This window comes from Pyrus communis, chromosome 13 (genome assembly GCF_963583255.1).
Source record: "Pyrus communis chromosome 13, drPyrComm1.1, whole genome shotgun sequence".
Lineage (NCBI taxonomy): Eukaryota > Viridiplantae > Streptophyta > Magnoliopsida > Rosales > Rosaceae > Pyrus > Pyrus communis.
In genome coordinates this window covers 3750657-3760531 of record NC_084815.1, presented here as the reverse complement: position 1 = coordinate 3760531, position 9875 = coordinate 3750657, and positions in this window count along the sequence as shown.

Here is a 9875-nt window from a genome sequence, read left to right as displayed (position 1 = left end):
CTGTTGATTTCCAAAACTCAAAACCATCCACTGATTTGGTTCTTTTAATGCGTGGGGGGCTTTCACACAGCTTCGACGGATATTGAATGCTATTCACATCAACCATTCAACATGTATACAAAATTACTAAAAGAAAGAAACAAATTTGCTAAAAATATATCACTGATATTGTAGGTTTTTAATCTTAAACACGTCTTTTACTTTTCATAAGCTTCTTGTTAATTTCTATTTTTTGATCTGCTTAAATTCACTCGATTCAATAATTGAAAATTAAAAGAATATGTAAGAAATAAAATGAGGTGTGTAAATAGCACACTCCTAGTTTAATAGTGTTTTTTTAATCGTAGGTAATGTTCTTACGTTGACTCTCATAGATAACAAATCAACCTACATTATTATCACCAGTTCATTAGTTCACAACCCTTAGTAAAATTTGTAGTTCATATTTGAAAATTTGACATATCGAGTGAAGAAAAAAACTTTAAAAAATGTCAAAAAAGTACCACATAAGCTGTCAAATCTAAAATTTATGGTTTCCAAAGGAGACGGTTCGAAAACATAATCATTTATTCTTTGTCTATAATATCAAGCCAAACATATCCATTTATTCGCCACTGTAACATTTCGTTTTAATAAAATAATAATATGTGTAAATTTTTTAACACGTGACATTATAATATTAGATCAAAATGCTATACATCCGTTTTATGTAACTTGCTCACATAACCAAAAGAAATGGATGATATGAACCAAAGCCTTTATCCAGATAAGATATACACACACCTTTTTATCTCTATACATTCTTATTAATTTTTTTCATTAATCTGTTCCAATTCTATCGATTCGATGGCTGAAACTTAAGAATTGTGTGTGAAAAGTAAAAATAAATATGTAGATAACACCGATCTTCATACATCCATCCTTCCACGTTGGATTTGTTCCAGAACATTTTCTTTACTTTTTTTCCTGCAAAACCCGACAACATGGTTACATGTGACACGAACCCTTTCCTTCGTTTCCACACGTAGTCAATAGGGCTGGGCACGAGCCAGGTGATAGGAGCATTTTTATGTGACTTAATTGGCTTGTTCTCATGCATTTATGTTGTTTTTCCTTAGTTAGTTTAGTGTTTAAAGTCATTTTCGTGCAATTTCAGGTTTTAGTGTCAAAGTATGCAAAAAGAAGCAATTTGGAGCATTCTAGAGCATTTTTGGGCCAAGATTGGATAGTGCAAGCATGGAGGCATGAGGATGGACGAATTTGAAGGCTTGAATTCAGTTAGGGAGCTGCAAGGGGGCCTAAAAACCTTATTTCTAGAAGGCTTTATCTATTCACACATGGTGCCTAATTTCTGTATTGGAAGAACAAGCCGTCCTAGCTTGTCACTAGCCGTCCTAGCTTGTCTCCTAGCCGTCCTAGCTTGTCTCCTAGCCGTCCTAGCTTGTCACTAGCCGTCCTAGCTTGTCTCCTAGCCGTCCTAGCTTGTCTCCTAGCCATCCTAGCTTGTCACTAGCCGTCCTAGCTTGTCTCCTAGCCGTCCTACCTTGTCTCCTAGCCGTCCTACCTTGTCTCCTAGTCGTCCTAGCTTGTCACTAGCCGTCCTAGCTTGTCACTAGCCGTCCTAGCTTGTCTCCTAGCCGTCCTACCTTGTCTCCTAGCCTTCCTAGCTTGTCACTAGCCGTCCTACCTTGTCCAAGCTACACACATATATCCTTTAAGTGTTTCAAAACCTTTCCTAGCCCTATAAATAAGGGTTTGCAGCAAGGCACTAGGGGAATCACTCATTCACCCAATTTTCGTCCATTCATCTAGCCACACCACTCTCCACATCCTAAAATCCTAGAAACACAATTCCAACCAAACACTACACCTTGCCGTGCCTATCCTCCATCCAATTCCATAATCCCTGATCCTAAAACACATCCCAACCATCCCATCCACCTTTGTGCCGTAGCAAGGAGAAAGAAGGAAGGACTTTTGGATGCTCAAGCTTCGTCGTTGGTGCATTCTAGGTGTAATTCGTTTTATGATTTCAATGTTTAATTTATTTTCCTTTCATTTTGCTATGAACATGAGTGGCTAAACCCCTATTGGTTAGGGGTGATTTCGAAGCCATAACTATGTGTGCAAGTTGATTTGATAAATTCCAGTTATGAGTTCTTGAATCGTGAATGCAATTGGCTTAACTGTGCGAGTAATAACGTATTTGTGTTTGTTAATTAGGGGTCGACACTTAATTGGCTTGCATGAATATGATGCTAGAATATAAGTTTGTTTCACATAATTGTCACACACTTATATGCACAAGTAGTGAAGATTGCTAGTCACAATCGCGTTAAGTTCAATTCCTAGCATAAGTGTCATGATGTCATAGTCACAAGTGCTTTGTTAATGCTTATAGTTTTCATTGAACGTAATGATCTTTGATTGTATCTTTATTATGATGTCATGTAAGGAACTTTTGAAGAATGCTTTGGGTTGTCGTATGATGTCATCCAATTCAATAACACAAGGAAAACTTGAGAATTAACTAGTGATGTCACGGTTAATTTGGGGCATTGTCATTCATAATTCTATGAAGGAATAACTGGAAATCGAGTCATTTGCATACTTGTCATGTGTGGAGAAAGAACCCCTAACTAGTCCATCATCCATTAAAAACCCCAAAAACGTTTCAAGATCAGTTTTACTTTGCAATCTGTTTTCTCAACTTTAATTTCGTCCAAATCAAATCCCCCTTTACTTTGAAGTCTCAATTTAGTTAGAAATTGTTTTGGTTCATGTTTTTAAGTGTTTTGAGTCATGTTTTCAACCAATTTCGTCCAAGTTAGTGTAGGTGCTCAAAACTGCCCAGAAAGTGGTTTTTAGGCAGTTTTGAGTCTTCTAGTTGCTGTTTTGAGTTTTTGTTTTGTTTTAGTGTTTTAACTTTGGTTTTTCATTCTTTGAGTCCAAATTAGTGTTTTTAACTTTGTTTTGGACTTCTTAGGTCAGTTTTCAAGAGTTTAGCAATCCCTCCTAATCCCCGGTTTTGAACGATCCCTACTTACATACTTTGCTACAATTGTCAGAAGAGGGTTTAATTTGTGTGCTTAATATATTTTGCATCAAATTTTTGGCGCCGTTGCCGGGGATTAGCAACTTTGCTAAATCCCTTGGATTGTTTTTGTTTCATTTATTTCACTTTGTTTCTGATTTTGTTTTAGTTTCTGACCTATTTTTGTTTCTTGTTTTTTTTTAGGTACTAGTGCATGACGCGGAGTTCTCAAACTGTGCATGCACATATCTTAGACTTTAACGACGATTTTGAACGTGATTTGAGAAGAAAGAGGAGGCATCCCAAACATAGTGAACCTAGTTCAAGTTCAGAGGCCGAATCTGAGTTTGAAGAAGTGGAAGAAGAAGTTATGGCAGCGGACAATCGGACCATTAAAGAGCTTTCGGCCTCAGGGTTGGCCAATGCCGCACCATTATGCATTCAATACCCCGCGGCTGCCCAAGGCAAGACCGATGAATTCGAGTTGAAGTCAAGCTTGTTGCACCACATTCCTAAATACCATGGGCTTTCCATGGAAGATCCAAACAAGCATCTTAAAGAGTTTGAAGTAGTTTGTTCAAGCATGACTCCCGTCAATGTTGACGGAAGTATTTTGAAGATGAAAGCTTTTCCGTTCTCTTTAATGGATAAAGCTAAGGATTGGTTATACGAGTTGGCTCCTGGCACTGTCACTTCATGGGAGAGTATGAAAAGAGCGTTTTTGGAGAAGTTTTTCCCAACTTCTCGCATCATTCTTCTTCGTAAAAAAATAAGTGGAATTCAACAAGATGAAGGTGAGTCTTTTCCTGCATACTATGAACGTTTTAAATCACTTGTTGCTTCTTGTCCACAACATCAGATGAAGGAGGAGCTACTTTTGCAATACTTCTACGAGGGCCTCCTACCATTAGAACGTCAAATGCTCGATGCCTCGGCAGGTGGAGCATTAGTGGACAAAACACCTATGGCTGCCAAGACCTTGATTTCTAATCGAGCGTTGAACGATCAACAATACGAAGGAGTAGGCCAAAGAGGACCCCCACGGCAACATGTTCATGAGGTAAGTTCTACTTCTGACATTAATTCACAATTGGCTAATCTTACTTCTATTGTGTCTCAGTTGGCCGAGGGCATGAAGATGCAAGGACCAATTGTATGTGGCGTATGTTCTATGCATGGACATGCCTCTGAAAAATGTCCACAGTTGATTGAAAATGGTGGATGGGAAAGCGCCAATGCAATTGGGTTTCAAGGCCAAAACCAACCAAGGAACGATCCTTATTCCAACACATATAATCCCGGTTGGAGAGACCACCCAAATTTCAAATGGAGGGAGCCCCAACAATCTCAAAACCAAGGAGGCTTTAGGCAACAACCCCCTGGGTTCTTTCCCAAAACCTACGGCCCACCCCAAAATCAAGCCCAATCCGGCCCAAGTGCCTCAGGTACGTCCCTTGACAATGATGCACTTCTTAAGATACTAACTAAGTTGTCTAATGGGCAGGACGATCAAGCTAAGGCTATGCAAAACCAAGACAAAAGGGTGGATCAATTGGAGAAACAAATGGGGCAAATTGCCGAGTTTATGGGGCAGTTTCGTGAACAAGGAAAGCTCCCTAGTTCCACCGTTCCAAATCCAAAGGGAAGCTTCGAAAGTGCAAAGGCCATAACCTTGAGAAGTGGAGAAGAGATTGGGGCAGATCCTACACCATCACAATCAGGTCCCAAAGGTGATGAAAACTTGCAAATTGAAGAGGAAGAATCAAGCAAACCCACGGCAAAGGTGGGAGAGTCTTTGCCGCAAGTTCCTAGTGCCCCAAAACTGTCTAATTCGGCCAAAAAGGGTAAGAATGTGTCAAATTCAGTTTCTACTAATGCTTTTCCTTCGAATGCTCCTTTTCCTAGTAGGTTTATGCAAACAAGGAAGGAAGAAGCTGAAAAGGACATCCTTGAGACATTTAGGAAAGTTCAAGTGAACATACCCTTGTTGGATGCAATCAAGCAAGTCCCTAGATACGCCAAGTTTTTGAAGGAGTTGTGCACCACTAGGAAGAGGATGTCGACCAAGGAAGTGGTAAAAGTAGGTGAGAATGTGTCCGCCATCTTGCAACGCAAACTACCTCCCAAATGCAAAGATCCGGGTAGTTTCACCATTCCTTGTGTCATAGGTAACACTAGATTTGAATCTGCTATGCTTGACTTAGGTGCTTCTATAAATGTTATGCCATATTCCATATATGCATCTATGAACCTAGGAGCATTGAAAAAGGATGGTGTTATCATACAATTGGCCGATAGATCTAATGCCTATCCAAAGGGAGTTTTGGAAGATGTTTTGGTGCAGGTTAATCATTTGATCTTTCCGGCGGATTTCTATGTCCTTGAGATAGATGAATCGGATCATGCAACCTCGCTGCCCATTCTACTTGGAAGGCCATTCATGAAAACGGCCCGGACTAAGATTGACGTGTTTAATGGAACTTTGTCCATGGAATTTGATGGGGAAGTTGTTAATTTCAATCTTTCCGATTCTATTAAGTATCCTAGTGAAGATCATTCATGTTTCTCTATTGATACTGTTGACTCTTTGGCGCAGGGATACCTTGAAGATTTGAATGATGATATGCTTGAAAAAGTCATTACAAGTGGTGTAGAAGTCAAAACCAAGGGAGCAACATCCATGCAACCCCACGGCACAAATACACTATCTTATGCCGTGCCTCCTAGTGAGGATTTTCTTGAAGTAGTTGCTGCCCTTGAGTCATCACCAATACATGATGGTAAGTTTCCTAACAAAGAGTCCATTCCCATTTCGACTAACAAGTTGCTTCCATCCATAATTCAGGCACCTATCCTTGAACTCAAACCTTTGCCAAGCCATTTGAAGTACATTTTCTTGGGAAAAAATGAGACATTGCCTGCCATCATATCATCATCCCTCACGGCACAAGAGGAGGAAAAACTCATGCATGTGTTGAAGGAGTACAAATCTGCCCTAGGATGGACATTGGCCGATATCAAAGGTATAAGCCCCACAACTTGTATGCATCACATATTTCTTGAGGAGGGGACCAAACCAACTAGAGAGGCTCAACGCCGTCTTAACCCTCCAATGATGGAAGTTGTGAAAAAAGAGATAATCAAACTTCTTGATTGTGGAGTCATTTATCCTATCTCCGATAGTCGTTGGGTTTCACCTATCCAATGTGTGCCTAAGAAATCCGGAGTGACGGTTGTGGAGAATGCCGAGAATGAGCTTGTACCCATGAGAATCCAAACCGGTTGGCGTGTATGCATCGATTATAGGAAGATAAATGCCACCACAAGGAAGGACCACTTCCCATTGCCGTTCCTAGATCAAATGTTGGAAAGGTTAGCGGGTCATTCTTTTTATTGCTTTCTTGATGGATATTCAGGTTATAATCAAATTGTCATTGCCCCGGATGATCAAGAAAAGACCACTTTTACTTGTCCCTTTGGAACATTTGCATATCGACGCATGCCATTTGGTTTGTGCAATGCCCCTGCCACGTTTCAAAGGTGTATGGTAAGCATATTTTCTGATTATGTTGAAAGGATTATTGAAATATTCATGGATGACTATAGTGTTTTTGGTGATTCTTTTGATAAATGCTTGGATAATCTCACGTTAATCTTGAAACGTTGTGTTGAAACAAACCTTGTTTTAAATTGGGAAAAATGCCATTTTATGGTTAAACAAGGTATTGTTTTGGGTCATATAATCTCTGAAAAAGGAATTGAAGTTGATAAGTCTAAAGTAGATCTTGTACGCTACTTACCCTCTCCTACTTCGGTTAGAGAGGTTCGTTCTTTTCTTGGTCATGCAGGATTCTATAGACGATTTATCAAGGACTTTTCCAAGATTGCACAACCCCTATGCCGCCTCCTCCAAAAAGATGTGTCTTTTGAGTTCAACGAGGCATGCGAGAAGTCATTCAAGCATCTCAAAGAGCTCCTAACCACGGCACCCATCATAACTCCCCTGGATTGGTCCATTCCATTTGAATTGATGTGTGATGCCTCGGATTATGCACTTGGGGCTGTTTTGGGTCAAAGGAAAAATAAACAGTCACATGTTATTTATTATGCTTCCCGCACTTTAAATGATGCTCAATTGAATTATTCTACAACCGAAAAAGAACTCTTGGCGGTTGTATTTGCTTTAGATAAGTTTAGATCATATCTTATTGGCACTAAAGTAATTGTTTTCACTGACCATGCAGCCTTGAAGTATCTTTTCACCAAAAAGGAGGCCAAACCAAGGCTCATTCGTTGGATGCTCCTACTTCAAGAGTTCGATATTGAAATTAGGGACAAGAAAGGTTGTGAAAACGTGGTGGCTGACCACTTGAGTAGATTGGTGCGTGAAGAAGAGTCCCTCCCCATTTCTGAGATGTTTCCGGATGAACAACTTCTGTCCATTGAGGTAAGTACCCCTTGGTATGCCGATTTGGTCAATTTCTTGGTGACTAAGCAAGTTCCTAACACCCTAAGCAAGGTCCAACGTGATAAATTGATACATGATGCAAGATTTTATGTGTGGGATGATCCATATCTATGGAAATATTGCCCAGATCAGATTATTAGAAGATGTGTGCCAACTTCTGATTTTAACTCAATTCTAGCATTTTGTCATTCTTATGCATGTGGAGGCCATTTTGGTACCCAAAGGACAGCTCGTAAAGTGTTAGAATCTGGTTTTTATTGGCCTACATTGTTCAAAGATGCTAGAATGTTTTGCTTAACATGTGATAGATGTCAAAGAACAGGTTCTATTGGTGCAAAAGACCAAATGCCGCAAACACCCATCTTCAATGTTGAAATCTTTGATGTTTGGGGTATTGATTTCATGGGTCCTTTTCCTTCTTCATTTGGTTTCACTTATATTTTGCTTGCGGTTGATTATGTTTCTAAATGGGTAGAAGCAAAAGCTACCCGTACTAACGATTCTAGAGTGGTTTCAGATTTCATCAAGACTAACATTTTCTCTAGATTTGGGATGCCGCGGGTATTTATAAGTGATGGAGGTTCACATTTCTGCAATAGGACCATTGAGGCACTCTTCAAGAAGTACAATGTCAAGCATAAGGTTTCAACACCTTATCACCCACAAACAAGTGGCCAAGCCGAAGTATCAAATAGAGAGGTCAAGCAAATCTTGGAGAAGACCGTGGGGCCTAACCGGAAGGATTGGAGCATGCGTTTAGACGATGCACTATGGGCATATCGCACTGCCTACAAAACACCCCTAGGGATGTCTCCATTTCGGCTAGTTTATGGAAAACCTTGTCACTTACCCGTGGAGCTAGAGCATAAGGCACATTGGGCCATCAAAACGTTCAATTTAAACTTAGATGCTGCTGGAATGCATCGGAAGCTCCAATTGAATGAGCTTGAGGAACTAAGGAATGAAGCCTACGAGAATGCCCGCATTTACAAGGAAAAGACGAAGGCGTTTCATGACAAGATGATTAGGGGCAAAACCTTCACAATTGGGCATAAAGTTTTACTTTTTAATTCTCGTTTACGTTTATTTCCCGGAAAGTTACGTTCTAAATGGATTGGACCTTTTGTTGTTACTAATGTTTTCCCACATGGTGCAGTTCAAGTCCAAAGCTTAAGGAATGGGGTGGAATTCAAGGTCAACGGACATAGATTGAAGCCATACTATGAGAATGCCATGGGGCAGGTTGTGGAGGAGATCTCACTCCATGCCGTGGGCACCAATGGTGCCTGAACGTGTTCTTCGTCCGGCTGCAAGACGTTAAAGAAAGCGCTACTTGGGAGGCAACCCATGCCATTCAACAAAGGAAGACCTAGAAAGCACTCCAATTCCAGATTTGCGTTCCTAAACCCTTCTCTTTGTTGATTCCTTCTAATCTGCCTATTTAGTTGTTTTACTTGCTGTTTGTGTGTTTCTTTGTGTGATTCTATGCTTAAAACATTGAGGACAATGTTTGATTTAAGTGTGGGGGGGTAACTAAGTGTTTTTCATTCAAATTCGTGGGATTTTATCACCCATTATTTCAAAACTTGTTCCTTGCTGTTTTTAAGTGTTTTTAAGCAGTTTTGGTGTGTTTTAGTATGTTTTGAAGTAAAAATCCGTAAATCAAAGAAAAATTTGAAAAATTTGTTTTAAAAAACCCAAAAAAGAGTTGTTTTTGTGTGTTTGTTTGTGTCTTAGGGTACCTTCCAACACAATGATGAGGATTTGGTTTTTAAATACATGGCTGTTAAAGAGAGTGATTAACATGGATGAAAGTTTGATTTACTCTATGTTTATGCTTGGTTGTGGTTATAACTTATGAATTCACATGCAATCATAAAAAATAAAAATAAAAATAAAAATAAAAAATCAGTTTTTGTAACATGCTTGAAGGAAGGAACTCAAATTAACGCTACAACCTTGTGAGACTTGAACCTAAACGTTTATTTGGAGAGTTCAAATCTGTGCATTCTTTGTTTTCTAAAATCGTTGCATGATCTCATTATTCTTTGCTTGGTTGCTACTTAGAAGGCGTTTCATCATTTAGTTCCAAACACTAGAAGTCATGCCCATTTCATTCAAAGCATGGTATTGATTAGCATAACACATATTCAAGATGAAGTTGTGTAGTGACCACCACTTTAGCCAAAAAGCCGTGTGCCCTACTCCATTATATGTTTAGGTGTTAACCCCATTGAGCCTTGTTTAGCCTTTTCTTTGTTAACCCACATTACCCTCACCTAGCCTAGATTAGGACTATCCATACCCTCGTTCTTAAAGTATAGTAAGCATGATTCAAATGGAATTCCTTTATGACAGAAACCAAGTGTGGGG